Source organism: Somniosus microcephalus, chromosome 19 (genome assembly GCF_052327205.1).
Source record: "Somniosus microcephalus isolate GS21.2 chromosome 19, FLI_Smic_1.0, whole genome shotgun sequence".
In the NCBI taxonomy this organism is placed as follows: Eukaryota; Metazoa; Chordata; class Chondrichthyes; order Squaliformes; family Somniosidae; genus Somniosus; species Somniosus microcephalus.
In genome coordinates this window covers 40,281,949-40,306,922 of record NC_141005.1, presented here as the reverse complement: position 1 = coordinate 40,306,922, position 24,974 = coordinate 40,281,949, and the positions used below count along the sequence as shown (strand labels likewise).

General features: G+C 47.5%; 1 long non-coding RNA gene across 1 annotated transcript in view; it reads right to left on the bottom strand.

Moving 5' to 3' along the window:
- Positions 1–460: 460 nt before the first annotated feature.
- The window catches only part of LOC147104373 (uncharacterized), a 99,229-nt gene continuing 74,715 nt past the window's right edge, over positions 461–24,974 (bottom strand). Inside the window, exon 2 of the long non-coding RNA XR_015072324.1 lies at positions 461–858. This is a non-coding gene — a long non-coding RNA (uncharacterized LOC147104373). The remainder of the gene's footprint in view (positions 859–24,974) is intronic.

Genomic DNA, 24,974 nt, shown 5'->3' with positions numbered 1-24,974 from the left:
CCTCCCGGGGTTTTTCCGCCCCTGTCGGTTCGCCTACCTACGGCTAAATGAGGACTTCTCTGCCTCCCGGGGTTTTTCCGCCCCTGTCGGTTCGCCTACCTACGGCTAAATGAGGACTTCTCTGCCTCCCGGGGTTTTTCCGCCCCTGTCGGTTTGCCGCTATACGGCTTAGGGAACACCTTATCCCTATCTTTTTAACCGCCTTCAATTAAGGGTGTCTTTCTTTTTATAGTTCTTTTATACGTCGATTCTGACTCACCGTCTCGCCAGCGATTAACCCCTAATTTTACAGGTGGTAATTAAAACATACTCACCCGTCTTAGGTTAACGCTGTCCGAGAGTCTGGTTCAGAACGCATATCCCATCCTCGTCGCCAATTGATGTAAGCCCCCAAAGTGTGGACTGAGTGATATACCCAGTCGACAACACTGGCTTGTTGTAAGAAAGACAGACCCAATAATTGAAGTAAAAATGGTTTATTCAGGCCTGGGGAGCTATGGCTCTTGCGTCCCAACACAAGGCTCCGACTCCACCGAATCTCTTGAGGTTCACACAGTTATACAAAAATTAAGGCCCTGCCCTAAAGGCGGGGATAAGCTTATTAACATATACAGAATTATAGTTAAATTGTAATTATAAAACCATGACATTCCATTCTTCCAGTCGCTTACAAATCTCACATTTCGTTATCAGTTGGTCTTGTTACTTTCTCATGACCCGGGCCTCAATTTTATTACTTTACGATCGTCCATTTGCTGTTGTCAGATGGCTTGGTCTTTCTAAGTATTTCTCTAAGATAGTAGATCTTTCCAAAGCGGGCACTCCGCAGACTTTCTGTCTCTCTCTCTTGAATTATTTCTACAGAGCAAAAACACTTTAGTTAGTTAAAAGAATAGAACCCTATTGAGCTTCACACTTAACAAACCCTTAAGTGCAAGGGTGTCGACTCGCGTGGCCGAACCCATATATCTCTCCCTCTTTCTAAGGGGTTGTTTTGACAGTTTTAATCTCTCCGCAGTTAACCCATAGTCCTGTTTAAACCTTATCTGGGTTTATACAATTTTTACAGACTTCTATTGTTCAACTCAGAGCACAAATTAACCTATTCCCTCCATTTTATATATTGGTGTTATAGATGAATCCTGGTTTGTTTTACCTTATTAAATCCAATTTTTAATATCTTACTTCAGTCACCTGGCTTGATGGTAATGGTAGAGTGAGGGATATGCCGGGCCATGAGGTTACAGATTGTGGTGGAATACAATTCTGCTGCTGCTGATGACCCACAGTGCCTCATGGATGCCCAGTTTTGAGCTGCTAGATCTGTTTTGAATCCATCCCATTTAGCATGGTGGTAGTGCCACACAAACGATGGAAGGTGTCCTCAGTGTGAAGACGGGACTTCATCTCCACAAGGACTATGCAGTGGTCATTGCTATCAGTTCTGTCATGGACAGATGCATCTACGACAGGTAGATTGGTGCGGACGAGGTCAAGTATGCTTTTCACTCATGTTGCATCTCTCACCACCTGCCAAAGGCCCAGTCTGGCAGCTATGTCCTTCAGGACTCGGCCAGCTTGGTCAGTAGTGGTGCTACCGAGCCACTCTTGGTGATGGACATTGAAGTCCCCCACCCAGAGTACATTCTGTGCCCTTGCTACCCTCAGTGCTTCTTCCATGTGGTGTTCAACGATAGGTGGTAATCAGCAGAAGGTTTCCTTGACTTGAAGCCATGAGACTTCCGGAGTCAATGTTGAGGACTCCCAGGGCCACTCCCATATACTACTGTGTCGCCCGCTCTCTTGGGTCTCCTGCTGGTGGGACGGGACATACCCAGGGATGGTGATGGAGGAATCTGGGACATTGGCTGAAAGGTATGATTCTGTGAGTATGTCTATGTCAGGCTGTTGCTTGACTCGTCTGTGTGACAGCTCTCCCAATTTTAGATGCTAAGAGTTGTTAGATGCTGGGAGGTTGTTTCCCCTGGCTGGAGTATCTAGAAATAGGGGGCATAGTCTCAGGATAAGGGGTAGGCCATTTAAGACCGAGATGAGGAGGAATTCTTCACTCAGAGGGTTGTGAATCATTGGAATTCTCTGCCCCAGAGGGCTGTGGATGCTGAGTATATTCAAGGCTGAGATAGATAGATTTTGGGACTCTAGGGGAATCAAGGGATATGGAGATCGGGGGGAAGGTGGAGTTGCGATCGATGATCAGCCATGATCTTATTGAATGGCGGAGCAGGCTCGAGGGGTCGTATGGCCTACTCCTGCTCCTAATTCTTATGATCTTATCATTTTGGCCCAAGTCCCCAGATGTTGGTGAGGATGACTTTGCAGGGTCGATTGGGCTGGGTGTGCCGTTTTCGTATCTGAAGCCGGTGCCTAGGTGGTCCGTCCGGTTTTATTCTTATTACTGCTTTTCGTAGCGGTTTGTTACAACTGAGTTGCTTGCTAGGCCATTTCAGAGGGAAGTTAAGAGTCAACCACATTGCTGTGGGTCTGGAGTCACATATAGGCCAGACTAGGTAAGGATGACAGGAAGGATATTAGTGAACCAGATGGGTTTTTACGACAATCCGGTAGTTTCATGATCACCATTACTGATACTAGCTTTTTTATTCCAAATTTATTTAATTAACTGAATTTAAATTCCCCAGCTGCCGTGGTGGGATTTGAACTCACGTCTCTGGATCATTAGTCTGGATTACTCATCCAGTAATACAATCACAATGCTACTGTTTCCGGTAATTGCATGAAGTATATTCCTGATGTTGAAGTCTTTTATGTTACGCCTGCTCTGAATATGCCCTGACATATCTGAATATTACTTGATCCAATCATTTACTACCTTTCAAATTCCACATTTGAAAATGTTTTTGGAAACGCTACTGCTCTAACTGAATACAAATGGGAAAGATATGACTCATAGTAATGGAGATCTAGCCGGACCATCAGGTACCTGAATAGAGTAACACAAAAGACACAAAATGGGTTGTGGATGCCAAGTGATAGCAGGGCAGATTTTCATGTCAGTCACACCCCATTAATGGCATAATTAGGGCACATCTGGATCTCCATCCATGATATTCACAACACGCATTTCTAGTGGAATCCAGAAAGCTCCCACCAGAAACAGTAAGATGGAATTAACATAATTTGGAGATCAATTAAATTTCCTGCCTTTGTGCCTGAGTTTAATGAATCTGACATAAATTGGAGCTACCAAATTCCTGGCACCCAGTGGGATTTAAAATTTAAAGGGCCAGTTTCAGCAACAGCTCTACTGCCCCATCTGAAAATCAGGGCACCGTGCTACTTGTATAACTTCTTGCCATTATGCCTCGAGCCTCACCATTCAGCGGCAGGGAACGTATCCTGCGCCCCCCGCAAACCGAAACAACCCACACAAAGAACTCAACTGCACATAGTAATAGTTCCTTTCTGAGGAAATCTTGCTGATGAAGTTAGTGAATTTAACAGCAGGGACTGAACTTTAGTGAATGTTAGTATCGAGGCGGGGCGGGTGGAGAAATTCGGTATCACCCCGCTTGGGGTGGTAATTTTGAAAGCCTGAAAAATTAGCGCCAGGCGCTAATCATTCTCAGGTTGCACGAAATTTGGGTGTAAGTGCTCCAGGAAGGAAGTGCAGCGCTAATTCAAGTGCTACCACTTCCCTTGGAGCGCTAAGAGCTGGCAGGAGGGGCTGTAGCAGTGAAGCGCTGCCCAATGTCGAGGGCAGCGCTGTTGGGAACGGAGACTCCTCCCCTCCCTTAAAGGGAAGGGCCATCACTGCAGGCTCTGCAATGAAAAGAGGTACCTCGTCATCGACGGCAGCTGCGAACCACTACAATCAGCCCCAAGCACTATAGCAGAGTGCAGGGCTGATCGATCGCGGCCCAAGAAAATCATTAAAAATTAGCGTTAAGCTTCACGAAAACATTTTCCCCCCCACAGCCATCATCCCCTTTATACAGTGCTCCCGAATCGACATCTCAAACAACACCTCCTGCAGCTGTTGGTGTTTTTGGCCGGTGATGCTGCAGGGGGCGGAACCAAAGTTCGGGTCCAGGCCGTTACCGGTTGATGCGCAGGAGAACAACGTCACAATCTCCGGGCGTAAAAGATCGTGGTGCTAAGAGTTACTGCCGCCACAAACCTCCAAGTGAATTTAGCGGGAGTCGTTTCTTTCGCCGGGCCTGGGCGATAAGTCATTAGCGCCCCGTATCGCCTCCCCGGAAGCGCTAACGGGAGCGGCTAAGGTAGCGAATTTCTCCCCCATTGTGTATAATCTCTCTTCTAGTATGAAACTGTGAATATGAACTTTGGCATTTCCGTATTTTGTCTGTCTATTCTGGTTTCTGATTGTTTATTCTTATTATCTGTTATGATGCTGCGCCAAAGTGGACCATACAAGTGTCTGCGTGTATGTTTTATTGCTGTTATAAAAGAAGTAAATTTAAAATAAGGTTGTGAAGGCAGGTAGTAGTATAGAATATAGAGTAGGGTTGTCACCTAGTGTGTCACAACTCCTCAGATAATGAAGCAGTTCAGGCCCGCATGCAGCAAGACCTGGACGACTTTCAGGTTTGGGCTGATAAGTGGCAAGTAACATTTGCGCCAAACATGTGCCAGGCAATGACTATCTCCAACAAGCGAGAGTCTAACCACCGCCTCATTACATTCAAACGCATTACCATCGCCGAATCCCCCACCAGCAACATCCTGGGGGTAACTATTGACTAGAAGCTTAACTGAACCAGCACATAAATACTGTGGCCACAAGAGCAGGTCAGAGGCTGGGTATTCTGCGGCGAGTGTCTCAACTCCTGACTCCCCAAAGCCTTTCCACCATCTACAAGGCACAAGTTAAGAGTGTGATGGAATATTCTCCACTTGCCTGGATGAGTGCAGCTCCAACAACACCCCATCCACCACCTTAAACATTCACTCCCTCCACCACCGGCACACTGTGGCTGCAGTGTGTACCATCTACAAGATGCACTACAGCAACTTGCTAAGGCTTCTTTGACAGCACCTCCCAAACCCACGACCTCTACCACATAAAAGGACAAGGGCAGCAGGCGCATAGGAATATCATCACCTCCATGTTCCTCTCCAAGCTACACATCATCCTGACTTGGAAATATATTGCTGTTCCTTCATTGTGACTGGGTCAAAATCCTGGAAACTCCCTGCCTACCAGCACTATGGGAGTACCTTCACCACATGGACTGCAGCGGTTCAAGAAGGCGGCTCACCACTACCTTCTCAAGGGCAATTAGGGATGGGCAATAAATGCTGGCCTTGCCAGTGATGCCCACATGCCATGAATGAATATTTTTTAAAATGCAATTATCAGGTAGTACTTTCCTTACAATTGAAAGAATCATTTAATAAACAGAAAGCACGAACGCTATCTGAACAGTTATTTCAACTTGGGAACAACTATTTATTGTGTTATTCTAGCCAATTAGAAGTGAAGAAAATGTGGTCTGTGTGATATCAGAAGCATAGCAGGCCCTTTAAGCTGCTGCAGTTACTTAAATGCTGCTGCATTGCTGGATTTCCTTTCCCCACCCTCCCCAGACGCAAGCTCTCAATAGTGGGTGCAAATTGCACTGGGTCCCACTTCTAGCGTTCACCCCCAAGGTGGAAAAAAGCAGCAATCTGTGGCAATGAAGAGATATGGCGTGAGTTGTGAATCGCCACAAATTGCTGGGCGATTTGCGCCGCTCCGCCATTAACTTCACAAAAAAAATCACACCATCAACCTCCCCATGAGTGTCAAGAAATTGCTGAATTTGCGCCATAAATACGAATTAAACTCGCCGCAGACAGTTAGGGCTATTATTTCACAGTGTAAGGGCTCTGTTAATGGGACGATTATTGTTCCTGACTTGCCACTCAAACTTGGAGGCGCAGAAAGGGAACAATTGAAACTGTGGAGTCTCACTCCCGCAGGTAACAAATTGTTCCTAGAAGTTTTTTAAAATTTAAATTAAAATTTCTTTTGCTTACTTTTCCTTTCTGTCTCTTTTCTCTGTCTCTCGCAATCCAATCTTTCTTTCCTTCTCTTTGTTCCTCTTTCTGTATCTAATTTGGCTCTAAATCACCCTATTTCCCCATTGTTCGTTCTGTTTCTTTATCCTTAAATCTCCTTGGTTAAAGAGATAGACTGTTGGTCCAGTTGTTCACCAAGGTCTCAGATACCCCATTAAACGTCAATTCACACTTCCAGCAAATTACAGTGCAAAAATAATTGGAGCTGAAGGATGAGGGAAAAAATCCAACTCATGGCACACGCCGCAAGATGCTCTGCTCCAGCAGATTCTGGGCCCTTAACGTGTTCGTGTGAATATGAAGTATTCTAGGGGCTTTGGGCTGGATTATGCGGGGGGTCAGCGGGCACAATCAGTGGCAGGTCGGGTGGAATGTGTTTTTCTTCCCCAGCAGGTCAGGACTCCACTGTGAACGCACCGCCACGTGCCCTTCCCCGATGTCAGGTCTGTCAGCACTGAGCAGACCCGACACGCGGCGGTGGGTTTACAGCGGGGGACCCAACTTAGGCAATTAATGGCTTGTTTAGAGCCACTTAAGAATGAATTTCAGCTCACCTTCTGCATTCGGAAGCTCGCCCACGGGGTCCACACTGATCGTAGACCAAGTCTGTCCAGCTGAGGCGGGGGTTCAGTGGCCACTGAATCAGCTGTTGAGTTGACAGCTTCAAATTTACAGTAAAAGCTCCCACGTTACAGAGATATCTTCCCTCAGCCACAAACTCTTCCTCACTGCATTTCCACAACAGATTCACCATGCTGCAAGACTTTACAAGTCTCCATCCAGTCCAACCTCATTATCACTCTCACCACTGACAGATCGCTTTTGTCATCTCTACTTCACCTGCCATTTATTCCATCAGCATGGGTGCTGTTGTGTATGTACCTTTAAGAGAAGAACTGATTTTATACTGCAGTACCGGCAGTGACCACCCCTGTATAAAAAGCCCTAGCAGGCTTCTGTACTTCAGTCTGACGTTACTCTCTGTTCAAGTAAATACCTGTGAGATTGTTCTCCCGCAGTCCGTGTATTATTAAGGCGCGGACTCTACAGTGGCGACAAGCAGGTTCGAACTCACCTGCGGTACTACATCACCCCACGGGGATCTTTCCCTGAGAAGAAGTTTCTTGGAGGTCGAAGTCTGAGCAACGGGCGTCGAATGCGGGCAACCGCCCAAGGATCCATCGGTGTTCGGAGAATTGCGGGAGAGGCTGTGGAGAGCTGGGCTTGGCTCCCCAGTCAAGAGGTTCCAGCAAATCATGCTGGTAGCAGGTAGTGCGCTGACCCTTCCGGACTGCGGCGGGCTCGGGCTCGATCGAGCGGCTCTACAAAAAGGGCCGCGCAGCGTCGCCGGGAGGAAAGAGAGAGAGAGAGGGTGGAGCGCACAGGGCGCGGTTGGTGCTCAAGAACTGGGCAGCGTAGAGGAAATAAAACGAGGGGAAGGAAAAGTGAGACGCGCCGAAGCCGCGGGTCGCTGCCATTACCCTGTAGAACGCTAGGAGCAGCGTGGCAGCAAGGGGAAGAAGGAAAAGTGCGGGAGGCGCCATTTTAGTCCATTGGGGAAGAAGAAAAAGAGCGGGAGGCGCCATTTTAAATCACCCAAGATGCCGAAGAGTGGCAGTATCACTGCTTTCGACAACGAGGTAGAAGACTGGACCACGTATGTGGAAAGAATTGAAGTGTACTGCAATGCCAATGAGGTGGCCAATGGAAAGAAGGCGTCGGTATTATTAAATTTAATGGGCGCGAGAACGTACGGCCTATTGCGGAATTTAATTACCCCAGCTAAACCAATGGAGAAAAGTTTTGAAGAGATTGTTAATATCTTACAGGAACACCTAAACCCTACACCGCTGCTGATAGCAGAAAGATTCAAGTTCCATAAAAGAAACCAGCACAAAGATGAGAACAATGCTGACTATCTTACGGAACTACGCAAGTTATCGAAGCACTGCCAGTTCGGAGCAGGACTGGCAGACACCTTACGGGATAAGTTTGTCTGCGGGCTCCAGAGTGAAGGAACCCAGAAACGACTACTTTCGGAAAAGGACCTGGCGCTAGAACAGGCTTTCAGCGTGGCAGTATCCTACGAAGCAGCAGCACGGGGAGCCGCGGAAATACAACAGAAACCACAAGAATACAGCGCTAACGAAATGGCGTATGGAGCAGAAAAGTGCTATCGCTGCGGCAAAACAACCCATGACCACAAGGACTGCTGGTTTAAGGACAAAGTATGCAGGCAATGCGGGAAAATGGGACATATAGCAAGAGTCTGCAGGTCGGGAAAGAAAACCAACACTACAAGAACTACTAAGGAAAAGTACAAGAAAGTAAAAAAAATGACAGACAGTAGTTCGGAAGATCAGGAGAGTGATAACGACTCCGGGAGCAGAAGGCTAAGTTGTCTAAAGTTACACAACGTGATCGCAAAGGAGGATCACCGAACCATTTGGGTCACCCTCATGATAGCAGGATCCCAAGTAAAGATGGAATTGGATACAGGATCAGCCCTAACTGTCATGAATCGACGAGACTATGAGCGGCTATTCTCACACATACCCTTAAAGGACACGTCCATTGTATTGAAGACATACACGGGGCAAAAAGTCTACCCCAGAGGAAAAATAAGGGTTAAATACAACGGCAAGGAAACACAGAAACTGTATCTATATATACTACAAGATGGAGGACCACCATTATTGGGACGTGAATGGATCCAAAAAATACAATTGGATTGGCATTCCATTCAGGCGCTAACTGTGACTGACAAAAAGGATGATGACGTCACACCTGGGCGACTGTCGCAAATTCTAACTGACGCGAAAGAGGTGTTCCAACAAGGACTTGGGACTCTAAAAGGAGTAAAGGCAACGATAAAAATCGAAGATAACGCAAACCCAAAACTTTTTAAGGCCAGACCGGTGCTGTACGCGATCCGCCCTGCCGTTGAAGCAGAACTGGAGAGTCTGGAGCGTTCGGGTGTGCTGTCCAAGGTGGACTGGAGCGAGTGGGCCACAACCATCGTTCCTGTAATGAAGAAAGCATTGAGCAGCACGCCTGGGGAGCCGAAGAAGGTTCGCATCTGTGGGGACTTCAAGGTAACTGTGAACCCAGTCCTGCACACAGTACAATATCCACTCCCACGGATAGAAGATATTTTTGCCTCACTGTCTGGAGGGAAACGCTTTATGAAGATTGATCTGGCCCAAGCGTATCTACAAATGGAGGTGGAAGAAGCATCTAGGAAATACCTCACGATAAACACTCACAAAGGCCTTTACCAGTACAATCGACTGGTATTCGGGGTAGCATCAGCCCCGGCTATTTGGCAGAGGGTGATGGAACAAGTCCTGCAAGGGATCCCAGGGACCCAGTGTTATTTGGACGACATCCTGGTTACGGCGAAAATGACAGTGAACACCTTGCCAACCTGGAGCAGGTGCTCACTAGATTGCAGGAATATGGGCTACGAGCCAACCGCCCCAAATGCGAGTTCTTCAGGAGACAAATCTCGTATTGTGGCCACATGATTGATGAGGAAGGATTGCATAAGTCGCCAGACAAGATTGAGGCTGTAGTCAACGCTCCAGCACCGGAAAATGTGTCGCAACTGAGGTCGTTTCTCGGGTTGGTGAACTACTACCATAAGTTCTTGCCGAATTTATCTACAATTCTGCACCTACTGAATGCCCTGTTGCAAACTGGAGTAACATGGAAATGGAGTGATGAGTGTAAGCGTGCCTTTCAGAAATGTAAATGCCTAATCACTTCAAAAGAAGTATTGGCCCACTACAACCCAACACTACCGATTCGGTTGGCATGTGATGCGTCTCCCTACGGCATTGGAGCAGTGCTGTCACACAAATTCCTTGACGGTTCAGAGAGGCCAATAGCCTTTGCGTCGCACTCGTTAACTTCAGCCGAGCGTAACTACGCCCAGATTGACAGGGAGGCCCTCAGCCTGGTGTGGGGGGTGAAGAAGTTCAATCACTATCTGCACAGGCAGAAATTCACCCTACTGACTGATCATCAGCCCCTGGTCTCCATTTTTAACCCAAAGAAGGGCGTTCCGGTGATGACGGCGCAACGGCTGCAAAGATGGTCACTTTTTCTAGGGGCACATCAGTACGACATAGAGTACAAGGGTACAAAGCAGCATGGAAACGCTGATGGGCTGTCGCGCCTACCGTTGCCTACGGTAGCGGAAGCACCTGCAGTGGACCCTGTTGAGATATTCCATGCGACCATAGTCGAATGTCTGCCTGTTACAAACTCAAGTATAGAGAAGGAAACCCGGAATGACCCGACACTCTCTCGGGTCTATGATTTGACGGTGAAGGGATGGCCAGCACATGGCGACTCACTGTTGCCAGCATTCTCGCCAAGGAGAGAACAGCTGTCAGTGTGCCGGGGAACTTGATGTGTGGATCCCGAGTGGTAATTCCACCCAAGTTGAGAGACAGAGTGCTCAATGAGCTTCATGAGGGTCATCTGGGAGGGGTAAAAATGAAAAGCCTAGCCAGGGCTTATGTGTGGTGGCCGGGAATCGATAAACAAATCGAGCACCTGACCAAGAGCTACTCAGGATGTCAGAAAGTCCAAAATGCACCACCACAGGCCCCTCTACATCCATGGGAGTGGCCCTCATCTCCATGGCAACGGGTACACATTGATTTTGCTGGTCCATTTATGGACTCAATGTTTCTAATCGCTGTGGACGCCCATTCGAAATGGCCAGAGGTCATCAAAATGTCCTCCACCACCACGGAGAAAACTATTGCAGTCCTACGGACCATCTTCGCCAGGAATGGCTTGCCAGAACAGATTTGCTCCGACAATGGGCCACAGTTTGTGTCCGAGGATTTCCGGAGGTTTCTGAGGAATAATGGGGTGAAACATTACACATCTGCCCCATATCATCCAGCCACAAATGGATTGGCTGAGAGGTTTGTTCAGACCTTTAAAAAGGCAATAAAGGCGATGTATAACGACGACATACCACTACAACACAAGGTAGATAATTTCTTGTTTGCTTACCGGAATGCGACACATGCAGTCACCAACCAAGCTCCAGCCATAATGTTCTTCAACCGAAGGCTAAGATGTCGCCTGGATTTGCTCAAACCAAACATAAGACGAGATGCTGAGGATAAGCAATTCCAGCACATCAACGAGAAGCCAACCAGGAGCTTCAAGATAGGACAACCAATCTTGGCCCGCGACTACCGAACAGAAAAATGGCAGCCAGGAACGATATGCACACAGCAGGGACCACTAATGTACACAGTGGACGTTGGAGAGAGCATCATGAGACGCCATGCTGACCAGTTTCTAGAGTCACAGGAACAAGCCAAACCTATACCACGAGCATGTGCACCTGGTAATGAACCCGAAGTACAGATTGCGTCTACCTCAGAAGCAGTGGTATTGGAAGCTGACGAACCAACCAATGACAATGAGCCAGAATCGACTCCACCGCAAGAACAGGATACTCGAGAAAGGCGCTATCCAGTCAGGATCAGGAAGCCTCCTCAAAGACTGAGCTTATAAATGATTATTTCAGTTGATGTATATAGTACATTGTAATTGTAATTAGTTATTATTTAGTTGTTAAATGAATGTTATGTACTGTTTATCTAAATGGGGAGGAATTGCTGTGTATGTACCTTTAAGAGAAGAACTGATTTTATACTGCAGTACCGGCAGTGACCACCCCTGTATAAAAAGCCCTAGCAGGCTTCTGTACTTCAGTCTGACGTTACTCTCTGTTCAAGTAAATACCTGTTATATTGTTCTCCCGCAGTCCGTGTATTATTAAGGCACGGACTCTACAGGTGCCCTTTTACTCTCTCACCTTGGTCCTCAGAATCTCACCACGATCAGCCCCAACACCAACAATGCCACCAACCTTCTCTGCAATCAACTGATGCTGCACAGGACAGAGGGCACCAGCACCCGAGCACATTGATACCCGGGAGGCCAGGGATGACCTCACCATGGCCAGATTTACTTCACTTGATGCTGTACACCCTGACTGCCACATAATGCGCCAGGTTGGCACCACCCCACACCAACACCATAAAGCATCCCTACAATGCCCAAGCCATTCCTTTCACACTCATCACCATTGCGGGGGGTACCGTTATATCTCACCATTCACTGCAACTCACTAAGCCATTTCCAAAGGTGCACACAAATCTGTCCAAGAACGCAAAGTGTTGAAAATAAAGGTTTCAATGTTTGACACCACATTAACAGAAACTTTACATGGACATTGCATAAAACACCCAAGTGCCTACCCTTGTGTGTTGTTAGTTGGTATGATTGCACTAGGATGAGGGTGGGTATGAGGGGTGGCTAGTGAGATGGGGATGTGATCATGTAGATAGAGAGGGATGAGTGGAGGTGCAAGGTAAGTTGGTGTGGGTAAGGATGTGCAGGAGTAGAGTTGGGAAGGCTGAGTGATGGGGATGTGATAAGTGGCACAGCAGGGTGTGGTTGAGTGTGGCTTTGTACTAACGTTTCGTGATCTACTGAGATCATTGAAACGTTTGTGGCACGGCACCCATGTCCTCCTGACCACATCCCTGCTTGTGCCCTCCTCTGCAATGTGCAACCAGGCTGTGTTGATCTCCTGGGGAGGTCTCTTCTGCCCATGGGAAGAGAAGAGGACTTCCCTGCGTGTTGTGACTCCCTCCATATGCACCTCTGTGCAGTGCTTGTCAGTGTTTGCAGCACCTCAATGCTGTAGAATACTGACAGTACAAAGGTCAAAATAAAGTTAGCCATGGTCCCTTTAAGGAAACCGGCTAGTGACACGTCATCAAATGATGTCACCAGACCCGCTTCCTCTAATTGGCCAGCAAATGCGCTGGGCGGGCTTAACAAGCCCAATCAAGGAAAATTCATTTTACAGAGCAGGCTGGAGCCAGCAGCGGGATCAGGACCCGCCGCCAACGCCATCTGCTACGGATCCGCCAAGGTCAGCAAAATCGCGGGCTTCTTGTTTCAAGTAAATATTTATGCAATGTCTGTGGTCAGAGGGAAATTAAATAGAAGAATAACATTCTGAACTACCGTACTGTTAATTTTAACTATATAAACAGTCCGGTAGCACAAACAATTCCCCCTTCCAAAAAGGTTCATTAATCCCCTCAAGCCAACACGGCTTTTGTTTTTACTATGCTGTATATTACTCTAAATAGCAGCAAAAATAGACAACAAGCAAGTAATTTATACAACATGCAGGACAGAGGCAAGATGAAAATAAGTACATAAGCAACACAAACTTACGTCCAATTAAATATTGGGACAATAGCATCAATATTAACCCCCCAACATGACGAGCGGGAGCGGATCGGGGGTGGGGTGGGGTAAAATGTAAAAACGAGGAACGCGTCCCCAACACGCTGCATACATACCTGCCGCCATTTGTACCCCAGCGGGTAGCGTGCTGTGCGAGTGTGCCAACTTGGAGAGGCGGGAAACTTCATTAACATACTTTATTATTTTTTATTTCTTTATTCCTTTATGGGATCAGGGCGTCACTGACAATGTCAGCATTTATTGCCCATCCCTAGTTACCCTTTAGAAGGTGGTGGTGAGCTGTCCCCTTGAACCACTGCAGTCCGTGTGGTGATTGTTGTGTATGTACCTTTAAGAGAATAACTGGTCTCAGACTGCAGTACCGGCAGTCACCACCCCTGTATAAAAGGCGCTAGAGAGCCTCTGTTTGTTAGTTTCACTATTGACTTCCACCAGTAAAGACTTGTTTGTTTTCACTCCTGCTGGTCCGTGTCTCAATCATTCACGGACTTAACACTGGCGACGAGTAAGAAACGAACTTACCTGCAACTCGGCAGCACCTCAGACGATGTTGTTGAAGGTCGGAGCCAGAAGAAAGAAAAAAAAAATAGAGTCCAAAGAAACTCGAGAAACGGGCGTCGACCGTCAATCATCGGTTTGAAAACTTGCAGGAGAGACTTTCCAGAGCCAGGCTGGGTTCCTCGGTCTGTGGTTTCCCAACTAATCGGGCTGGTGGCAGGTAGTGCTCTGATCCTTCCTGGGCTGCGGCGGGCTGAAGCTCGATCGGGTGGCTTTTCAACGGGGCCGGGCAGCGAGTCGGGAAGCAAAGAGAGAGAGAGATGGTGGAGCACACAGGGCGCGGCCGGTGCTTCGAAGCCGGGCAGCGTTCGGACATAAGAAGAGGGAGGGAAGTGTCCCAGAGGGTCCGCTCCACGACGGGAAAATAATAAAAGAAAAAGAGTCAATATTTAACGCGCAAGAAACCGTGGAAAGCAGCGCTAACAACAGCGGGGAAGAAGGCAAAGCGCGGGAGGCGCCATTTTGTTAAATCGGGGAAGAAGGCAAAGCGCGGGAGGCGCCATTTTAGATTTGCAAGATGCCGAAGACTGGCTGTATCACTGCTTTTGATAATACATTAGAGGACTGGACCATGTATGTGGAAAGAGTCGAGGTATATTTCGAGGCAAACGAAATAGCGGAGGGGAAAAAGGCATCGGTATTGCTAAACTTAATGGGCGCTAGAACGTACGGCCTATTGCGGGACCTGATTACTCCAGCCAAACCGAAGGCGAAGAGTTTTAACGAAATTGTTGCTGTCCTACAGGAACACTTAAACCCTGCACCGCTGTTGATAGCAGAAAGATTTAAATTCCACAGGAGAACTCAGCACAAAGATGAGAGCAATGCTGAGTATCTTACGGAACTACGCAAGCTATCAAACCACTGCCAGTTCGGAGCAGGACAGGCAGATACCCTACGGGACAAATTTGTCTGTGGACTCCTGAGTGAAGGAACACAGAAGAAGTTACTCTCAGAAAAAGAGCAGACGCTGGATAAGGCTTTCAGCGTGGCAGTACCATATGAAGCAGCAGCCAGGGGAGCTGCAGAAATTCAACAAAAACCACAGGAATACGGCACCCACGAAATGACACGGGGATTTGCAAAATGTTATCGCTGCGGCAGAACTAACCATGACCAGAAGGACTGCTGGTCCAAAGACAAAATATGCAGACAATGCGGGAAGATTGGACACATTGCATGAGTTTGCAGGTCTGGGAAGAAGACCAGCGACAACAAAAAGGCTACTAAGGAACCGTACAAGAAAGTACAAAAGATGACGGACAGTAGTTCCGAAGACCAGATGAGCGATAGTGAATCCGGAAACAGGAGACTAAGCTGTCTCAAACTTCACAATGTAATCGCAAAAGAGGATCACTGAACCATTTGGGTCACCCTCACGATAGCAGGGTCCCAAGTTAAAATGGAATTGGATACAGGATCAGCGCTAACCGTCATGAATCGACGAGACTATGAGCGGCTATTCTCACACATACCCTTGAGAGAGACATCCATCGTCTTGACGACGTATACGGGGCAAAAAGTATACCCCAGAGGAAAAATAAGGGTGCCTGTCGAATACAATGGCAAGAAAATACGGAAATTGTATCTCTACATACTGCCAAATGGTGGACCACCGTTATTGGGACGGGAATAGATCAGGAAGATAAACTTAGATTGGCATTCCATTCATGCAATGACGGTGGACGGTAAAAAAGATAAAGACGTCACTCCTGGACGATTGTCAACAATCTTAACTAACGCCAAAGAGGTATTTCAACAAGAACTGGGCACGCTTAAAGGCATAACCGCCTCGATAAAAATAGAAGAGAATGCAGTTCCCAAGTTTTTCAAAGCAAGACCGGTACCATATGCAATTCGCCGAGCCATTGAGGCAGAGCTGGAGAATCTGGAGAAGGCGGGCGTGTTGTCTAAGGTCGACTGGAGCGAGTGGGCGACACCCATCGTTCCTGTCATGAAGAAAACGTTAAGCAATAAGTCCGGAGAGCCAAGGAAGATTCGCATCTGTGGGGGTTTCAAGGTGACGGTGAACCCTGTCCTTCACACAGTACAATATCCTCTCCCAAGGATAGAAGACATCTTCGCCTCACTGTCTGGAGGGAAGCGTTTTACAAAAATTGACCTAGCACAAGCATATTTGCAGATGGAGGTTGAAGAGTCCTCTAGGAAGTATCTCACGATAAACACTCACAAAGGTCTTTACCAGTATCATCGATTGGTATTCGGAGTAGCATCGGCTCCGGTGATATGGCAAAGAGCGATGGAACAAGTCCTGCAAGGGATTCCGGGGACTCAGTGTTACTTGGATGACATCCTTGCAACAGGTGAAGATGACAGTGAACACCTTAACAACCTAGAACAGGTGCTCACTAGACTACGGGAACATGGGCTGCGAGCCAACCGCCCCAAGTGCGAATTTTTTAAGAAACAGATATCGTATTGTGGCCACGTGATTGATGAAGAGGGGTTACATAAGTCCCCTGACAAAATTGAAGCGGTTGTTAAGGCCCCAGCGCCTGAAAATGTGTCGCAACTGAGGTCATTCCTCGGGTTGGTGAATTACTATCATAAGTTTTTGCCGAATTTGTCGACAATTCTGCACCCACTGAACGCCCTGCTATGAACGGGGGTAGCATGGAAATGGAACGATGATTGTAAGCGTGCTTTTCAGAAGAGTAAGGACTTAATCACTTCAAGGGAAGTATTGGCTCACTACAACCCAGCACTGCCAATCAGGCTGGCGTGTGATGCGTCTCCCTACGGCATTGGGGCGGTACTGTCACATAAATTCCTTGATGGTTTAGAGAGGCCGATAGCTTTTGCGTCACGCTCGTTAACTTCTGCCGAGCGTAACTACGCCCAGATTGACAGAGAGGCCCTCAGCCTAGTGTGGGGGGTGAAGAAGTTCAATTACTATCTGCACGGTCAAAAATTTACTCTACTAACCGATCATCAACCTCTTGTCTCCATTTTCAACCCTCAGAAGGGCGTACCGATAATGACGGCACAACGGCTGCAGAGATGGTCCCTTTTCCTAGGGGCACACCAATATGACATCGAGTACAAAGGAACTAAACAGCATGGAAATGCTGATGGATTGTCACGCCTACCGTTGCCGACGGTGGAAGAAGAAGACCTTGCAGTGGATCCAATGGAGTTATTCCGCTCGACCATAGTCGAATGTCTCCCTGTGAAGAATGCAAACATAGAAAAGGAAACACGGAATGACCCGACACTATCACGGGTCTATGATTTAACGGTGAAGGGATGGCCAGCACATGGCGAACCACTGCTGCCAGCATTCTCGCCGAGAAGAAAACAGCTGTCAGTGTGCAGAGGAACCTTGATGTGTGGATCCAGAGTAGTAATTCCACCTAAGTTGACGGATAGAGTACTCAATGAGCTTCATGAGGGTCATCTGGGTGGGGTAAAAATGAAGAACTTAGCCAGAGCGTTTGTGTGGTGGCCGGGAATCGATAGAGAAATCGAAGAGATGACCAAGAGCTGTGCAGGATGTCAGAAGGTTCAAAACGCCCCACCACAAGCTCCTCTGCATCCATGGGAGTGGCCCTCATCTCCATGGCAACGGGTGCACATTGATTTTGCTGGTCCCTTCATGGACTCGATGTTTTTAATTGTGGTGGATGCACATTCAAAGTGGCCAGAGGTAATAAAAATGTCCTCAACCACCACGGAAAAAACTATCACAGTTTTGCGAACCATATTCGCCAGGAATGGGCTGCCTGAACAGATTTGCTCTGACAATGGACCATAGTTTGTGTCTGAAGAGTTCCGGAGGTTCTTAAAGAACAATGGCATTAAGCATTACACATCTGCCCCATATCATCCAGCCACTAATGGATTGGCCGAGAGGTTTGTCCAAACATTCAAGAAGGCTATCAAGGCAATGTGTAATGAAGATATACCCCTACAACACAAGGTGGACAACTTCTTGTTTGTCTACCAGAATGCGACACTTGCGGTTACCAACCAAACTCCAGCCATGATGTTCTTCAATCGAAGACTACGATGCCGCTTGGATTTGGTTAAGCCAAACGTCCGAAGAGATGTGGAGAACAGGCAGTTTCAGAATATGAATGAAAGGCCGACCAGGAGTTTTAAGATAGGTCAGCCAGTTTTGGCCCGGGACTACCGCACTGAGAAATGGCAGCCAGGAACGACTTGTACACGACAACGACCTCTCATGTATACTGTGGACGTTGGGGAGAGCATTGTAAGACGCCATGCTGACCAGATTCTAGAGTCACTGGAAAACGTCAACTCCACACCACGATCTGATACACCTGGTAATGAAATTGACGTTCCAATTGCAGCTACCGCAGAACCGGTAATATTGGAAGCAGATGAACCAAGTAAAGACACTGATCCCGACGCAACATTGCCAGAAGAACCTGATACCCCAAAGAGGCATTATCCAGACAGAATCAGGAAGCCTCCTCAAAGACTGAACTTATAATTGCTTAAACTTAACCAATATATCTAGCAACAGTAATTGTGATTGTAATTCGTTATCATTTAGTTGTTAAATGAATGTTATGTACTGTTCATCTAAAAGGGGAGGAATTGTTGTGTATGTACCTTTAAGAGAATAACTGGTCTCAGACTGCAGTACCGGCAGTCACCACCCCTGTATAAAAGGCGCTAGAGAGCCTCTGTTTGTTAGTTTCACTATTGACTTCCACCAGTAAAGACTTGTTTGTTTTCACTCCTGCTGGTCCGTGTCTCAATCATTCATGGACTTAACAGTGATGGTACTTCCACAGTGATGTTAGGGAGGGAGTTCCAGGATTTTGACCCAGCGACGATGAAGGATCGGTGATATACTTCTATGTCAGGATGGTGTGTAACTTGGAGGGGAACATGGAGGTGGTGGTGTTCCCATGCGCCTGCTGCCCTTGACCTTCTAGGTGGAAGAGGTCGCGGGTTTGGGAGGTGCTGCCGAAGAAGCCTTGGCGAGTTGCTGCAGTGCATCTTGTAGATGGTACACACTGCAGCCACGGTACGCCGGTGGTGGAGGGAGTGAATGTTTAAGGTGGTAGATGGGGTGCCAATCAAGCAGGCTGCTTTGTCCTGGATGATGTTGAGCTTCTTGAGTGTTGTTGGAGCTGCACTCATCCAGGCAAGTGGAGAGTATTCCATCACACTCCTTACTTGTGCCTTGTAGATGGTGGAAAGGCTTTGGGGAGTCGGGAGGTGAGACACTCGGTGCATAATACCTAGCCTCTGACCTGCTCTTGTTGCCACAGTATTTATGTGGCTGGTCTAGTTAAGTTTCTGGTTAATGGAGACCCCCAGGATGTTGATAGTGGGGGATTCAGCGATGGTAATGCCAGTGAATGTCAAGGGGAGGTGGTTAGACTCGCGCTTGTTGGAGATACTCGTTGCCTGGCACTTGTGTGGTGCAAATGTTACCTGCCACTTATCAGCCCAAGCCTGAACGTCATCCAGGTCTTGTTGCATGCGTGCATGGACTGCTTCATTATTTGTGGAGTTGTGAATGGTGCTGAACACTGTGCAGTCATCAGCAAACATCCCCATTTCTGACCTTATGTTGGAGGAAGGGTCATTGATAAAGCAGCTGAAGATGGTTGGGCCTAGGACATTGCCCTGAGGGACTCCTGCAGCGATATCCTGGGGCTGTGATGATTGACCTTCAATCACCACAACCATCTTCCTTTGTGCTAGGTATGACTCCAGCCAGTGGAGAGTTTTCCCCGTTTCCCATTGACTTCAGTTTTACTAGGGCTCCTTGATGCCAGACTCAGTCAAATGCTGCCATGTTGTTAAGGGCAGTCACTCTCACCTCACCTCTGGAATTCAGCTCCTTTGTCCATGTTTGGACCAAGGCTGTAATGAGACCAAGGAGCCGAGTGGTCTTGATGGAACCCAAACTGGGCATCAGTGAGCAGGTTATTGCTGAGTAAGTGCCGCTTGATAGCACTGTCGATGACACCTTCCATCACTTTGCTGATGATTGAGAGTAGATTGATGGGGTGGTAATTGGCTGGGTTGGATTTGTCCTGCTTTCTGTGGACAGGACATACCTGGACAGTTTTCCACATTGTCGGATAGATGCCAGTGTTGCAGCTGTACTTCAACATCTTGGCTAGAGGCTCGGCTAGTTTTGGAGCACAAGTCTTCAACGCGATAGCTGGGATGTTGTCGGGGCTCATAGCCTTTGCTGTATCCAGTGCGCTGAAAGGTATGATTCTGTGAGTATGACTATGTCAGGCTGTTGCTTGACTAGTCTGTGAGAGAGCTCTCCCAATTTTGGTACAAGTCCCCAGATGTTGGCGAGGAGGAGTTTGCAGGGTTGACTGAGCTGGGTGTGCCGTTGCCATGTCTGTAGCCGGTGCCGAGGTCGATGCTGGGTGGTCCGTCCGGTTTCATTCTTTTTATTTTGTTTCGTAGCAGTTAGTTACAACTGAGTGACTTGCTAGGCCATTTCAGAGGGCAATTAAGAGTCAACCACATTGCTGTGGGTCTGTCACAGTCGCAATTAGGAGCCTTTGGAGGCAGTACCTTCAGCTGCTTATGCTCTAAGCTCTGGAATTCCCTTCCTAAACCTCTCCGCCTCTCTCTCTCTCTCTCTCTTCCTCTAAGACACTCCTTAAACCTACCTCACCTGTCCTAATATCTCCTTATGTAGCTTGGTGTCAAATTTTGTTTGATAATCGCTCCTGAGAACCACCTTGGGATGTTTCACTACGTTAAAGGTGCTATATAAATGCATGTTGTTGTTGTTGTAGTAACATAACATAGAAACATAGAAGATGGGAGCAAGAGTAGGCCATTCGGCCCGTCGAGCCCGCTCTGCCATTTAATGCGATCATGGCTGATCATCCAAATTCAGTACCCTGTCCCTGCTTTCTCCCCATATCCCTTGATCCCTTTAGCCTCAAGAAATATATCCAACTCCTTCTTGAATATATTTAATGAATTGGCCTCAACTGCCCTGTGTGCCAGAGAATTCCACAGGTTCACCACTTTCTGGGTGAAGAAATTCCTCCTCATCTCAGTCCTTAATGGCTTACCCCTTATCCTTAGACTGTGACCCCTGGTTCTGGACCCCCCATCCAGCGGGAACATCCTTCCTGCATCTGGTCTGTCTAGTCCTGTTAGAATTTTATAAGTTTCAATGAGATCCCCTCACATTCTTCTAAACCCTACTGAATATAAGCCTAATCGACCCAATCTCTCCTCATATGTCATTCCTGCCATCCCAGGTATCAGTCTGGTGAATCTTCACTGCACTCTCTCCATGGCAAGAACATCCTTCCACAGATAAGGCGACCAAAACTGCACACAATACTCAAGGTGTGGTCTCACCAAGGCACTGTACAACTGCAGCAAGACATCCTTGTTCCTGTACTCAAATCCTCTTGCTATGAAGGCCAACATACCATTTGCCTTCTTAACCGCCTGCTGCACCTGCATGCTTACCTTCAGCAACTGGTGCACAAGGACACCCAGGTCTCGTTGCACTTCCCCTTTTCCCAATCTATTGTCATTCAGATAATAATCTGTCTTCCTGTTTTTGCCACCAAAGTGGATAACCTCGCATTTATCCACATTGTACTGCATTTGCCATGCATCTGCCCAATCACCCAACCTGTCCAAATCGTACTGGAGTTTCTCGGCATCCTCCTCACAGCACACACGCCCACCCGGCTTTGTGTCATCTGCAAACTTGGAGATATTACATCTAGTTCCCTCGTCTAGATCATTTATATATATTGTGAATAGCTGGGATCCTAGCACCGATCCCTGCGGTATCCCACTAGTCACTGCCTGCCACTCGGAAAAAGACCCGTTTATTCCAACTCTTTGCTTCCTGTCTGCCAACCAGTTCTCTATCCAAGAGAGTACCTTACGCCCAATCCCATGTGCTTTAACTTTACACGCTAATCTCTTATGCAGGACCTTATCGAAAGCCTTCTGAAAGTCCAAATACATCACATCCACTGGTTCTCCCTTATCTATTCTACCAGTTACATCCTCAAAAAATTCCAGTAGATTAGTCAAGCATGATTTACCTTTTGTAAATCCATGTTGACTTTGTCCGATCCTGTCACTGTTTTCCAAGTGCGCTGCTATAACATCTTTGATAATGGACTCTAGCATTTTCCCCACTACTGATGTCAGGCTTACCAGTCTATAATTCCCCATTTTCTCTCTACCACCCTGCTTAAATAGTGGGGTTATATTACCTATCCTCCAATCCATGGGAACTGTTCCAGAGTCTATAGAATTTTGGAAGATGACCAGCAGTGCATCTATTATTTCTAGGGCCACTTCCTTAAGTACCCTGGGATGCAGGTTATCAGGCCCTGGGGATTTATCGGCCTTCAATCCCATCAATTTCCCTAACACCATTTCCCTACAAATACTGATTTCATTCAATTCCTCCCTCTCATTAGACCCTATGATCCCCGACATCTCTGAGAGGTTATTTGTGTCCTCCTTTGTGAAGACAGGACCAAAGAATGTATTTAATTGGTCTGCCATTTCTTTGTTCCCCATTAAAATTCCCCTGATTCTGACTGCAAGGGACCTACGCTTGACTTCACCAATCTTTTTCTCTTCACATATCTATAGAAGCTTTTACAGTCAGTTTTTATGTTCCCTGCAAGCTTACTCTCATACTCTATTTCCCCCCTCTTAATTAATCCTTTTGTCCTCCTTTGCTGAATCCTAAACTGCTCCCAATTCTCAGGTTTGCTGCTTTTTCTGGCCAAATTATATGTCCTGTCCTTGGATCTTATGCTATCCCTAATTTCCCTTGTTAGCCACAGTTGAGTCACCTTCTTTGTTTTATTTTTATGCATGTATTTATGTTACATGTAACCCCACCTGATGCAGGGTCATCCAGACTCGAGTCGACATTGGCTTGTTCTCTCTACACAGATGCGGCCGGACCTGCTGTGATTTCCAGCCCAAAAAAATGTTTTTTGTCTGTTTTTTTGTTTTTCATACAGACCCCAGCATCTGCAATATTTGACCCCTTGTGACCCCACCTCATTGTTCTTTGATGTAATGTTTCCCTGACTGACCTGTTTGGACACCATTCACACCTTTGACTGCTGTGATTATCTCTCTGCCGAGGTGTGACAAATGGCAGTTGGAAAGGTTACCTGTAAACATCTGACATGATTCTCTGACTATATAAGCTGTGTCTTTATGCATTTCTCCACTTCACCTGAAGAAGGAGCAGCGCTCCGAAAGCTTGTGATTTCAAATAAAGCTGTTGGACTATAACCTGGTGTTGTGTGATTTCTTACATTTGTCCACCCCAGTCCAACTCCGGCATCTCCACACCATGGCTACTATCGACACCACAAACTGCCGGCTCAAAGTGGAGAGGATCTCCAAGAAGATCGCGCATATCGACACAGACATCAAGTTTCTACAGAGATGCAAGAAAGCAGACAAGATCCCGAAAGGACTACAGATCACTAACCCACTCAAGTCGACCTACAACACAGACTACGCTGAGAGACTCTGCCGTCGTACCTCTCGCACACTCCTCAACCATCTCGTACACCAGCTCTACAGCAGACGCCGCAACCTTGAAACCGAGATGGAGTCCATGTTCTCAGCCTGTGCTCAGGACGCAGCAGACCAGCTACGAGACACCGCCAAACAAACAAGGCAACGGAACTACGCTACCTACATGCACACCAAGAACAGGAAGCTTGAGAAACTTGGCATCACCAGCAGCAGCAACCAAGCCTCCCCCGGTACCACGGTTGAAACCACAGGGAAATCCATTGTCAACCTGTCCGACCACACCCTTCAACCAGACGAAATTGAAGTTCTCAGCCGAGGGCTCAATTTCTGCCCCACCACCAAAATGGACCCCATCGGTCTCGCGGCAGACACAGAGGAATTCATCAGGAGAATGAGGCTCCAGGAATTCTTCCACAAATCCCAAGATGTCAGCAGCGAACCCAATGAGACAATCAATGATCCGGAACAGCAGACAGAGGGATCCGCAGTGCAGCGACCGAAGAAGAAAGAGTCAAATTGGACCCCTCCGGAGGGTCGCTGCCCTAAGCTTGACATGTATGCTCAAGCTGTCAGGAGATGCATCAATGCCAGATTCATCAGCCGCAGTCACAAGACAGTCCAGAATGTCACCCGAGCACAACGCAACGCCATCCACGCTCTCAAGACCAACCGCAACATCGTCATCAAACCAGTAGACAAAGGAGGTGCCATCGTCATACAGAACAGAACGGACTATTGCAAAGAAGTATACCGACAACTGGACAACCAGGAACACTACAGACAGTTACCCGCAGATCCGACCAAAGAACACACCCGCCAACTCAACAGACTGATCAAAACCTTCGATCCAGACCTTCAAAGCATCCTACATGCTCTCATCCCATGTACTCCCCACGTGGGTGACTTCTACTGCCTCCCAAAGATACACAAAGCCAACACACCTGGACGTCCTATCGCATCAGGCAACGGAACCCTGTGTGAGAACCTCTCTGGATATGTCGAGGGCATCCTGAAACCCATCATACAGGGAACCCCCAGCTTCTGTCGTGACACTACAGACTTCTTACAGAAGCTCAGCACCCACGGACCAGTTGAACCAGGAACACTCCTCGCCACGATGGACGTCTCGGCACTCTACACCAGTATCCCCCACGATGACGGCATCGCTGCGACAGCCTCAGTACTCAACACCAACAACAGCCAATCTCCAGACGCCATCCTACAACTCATCCGCTTCATCCTTGACCACAATGTCTTCACCTTCGACAACCAGTTCTTTACCCAAACACACAGAACAGCCATGGGGACCAAATTCGCACCCCAATACGCAAACATCTTCATGCACAAGTTCGAGCAAGACTTCTTCGCTGCACAGGATCTCCAACCAACGCTATACACCAGATACATCGACGACATTTTCTTCCTATGGACCCACGGCGAAGAATCACTGAAAAGACTACACGATAACATCAACAAGTTCCATCCCACCATCAAATTCA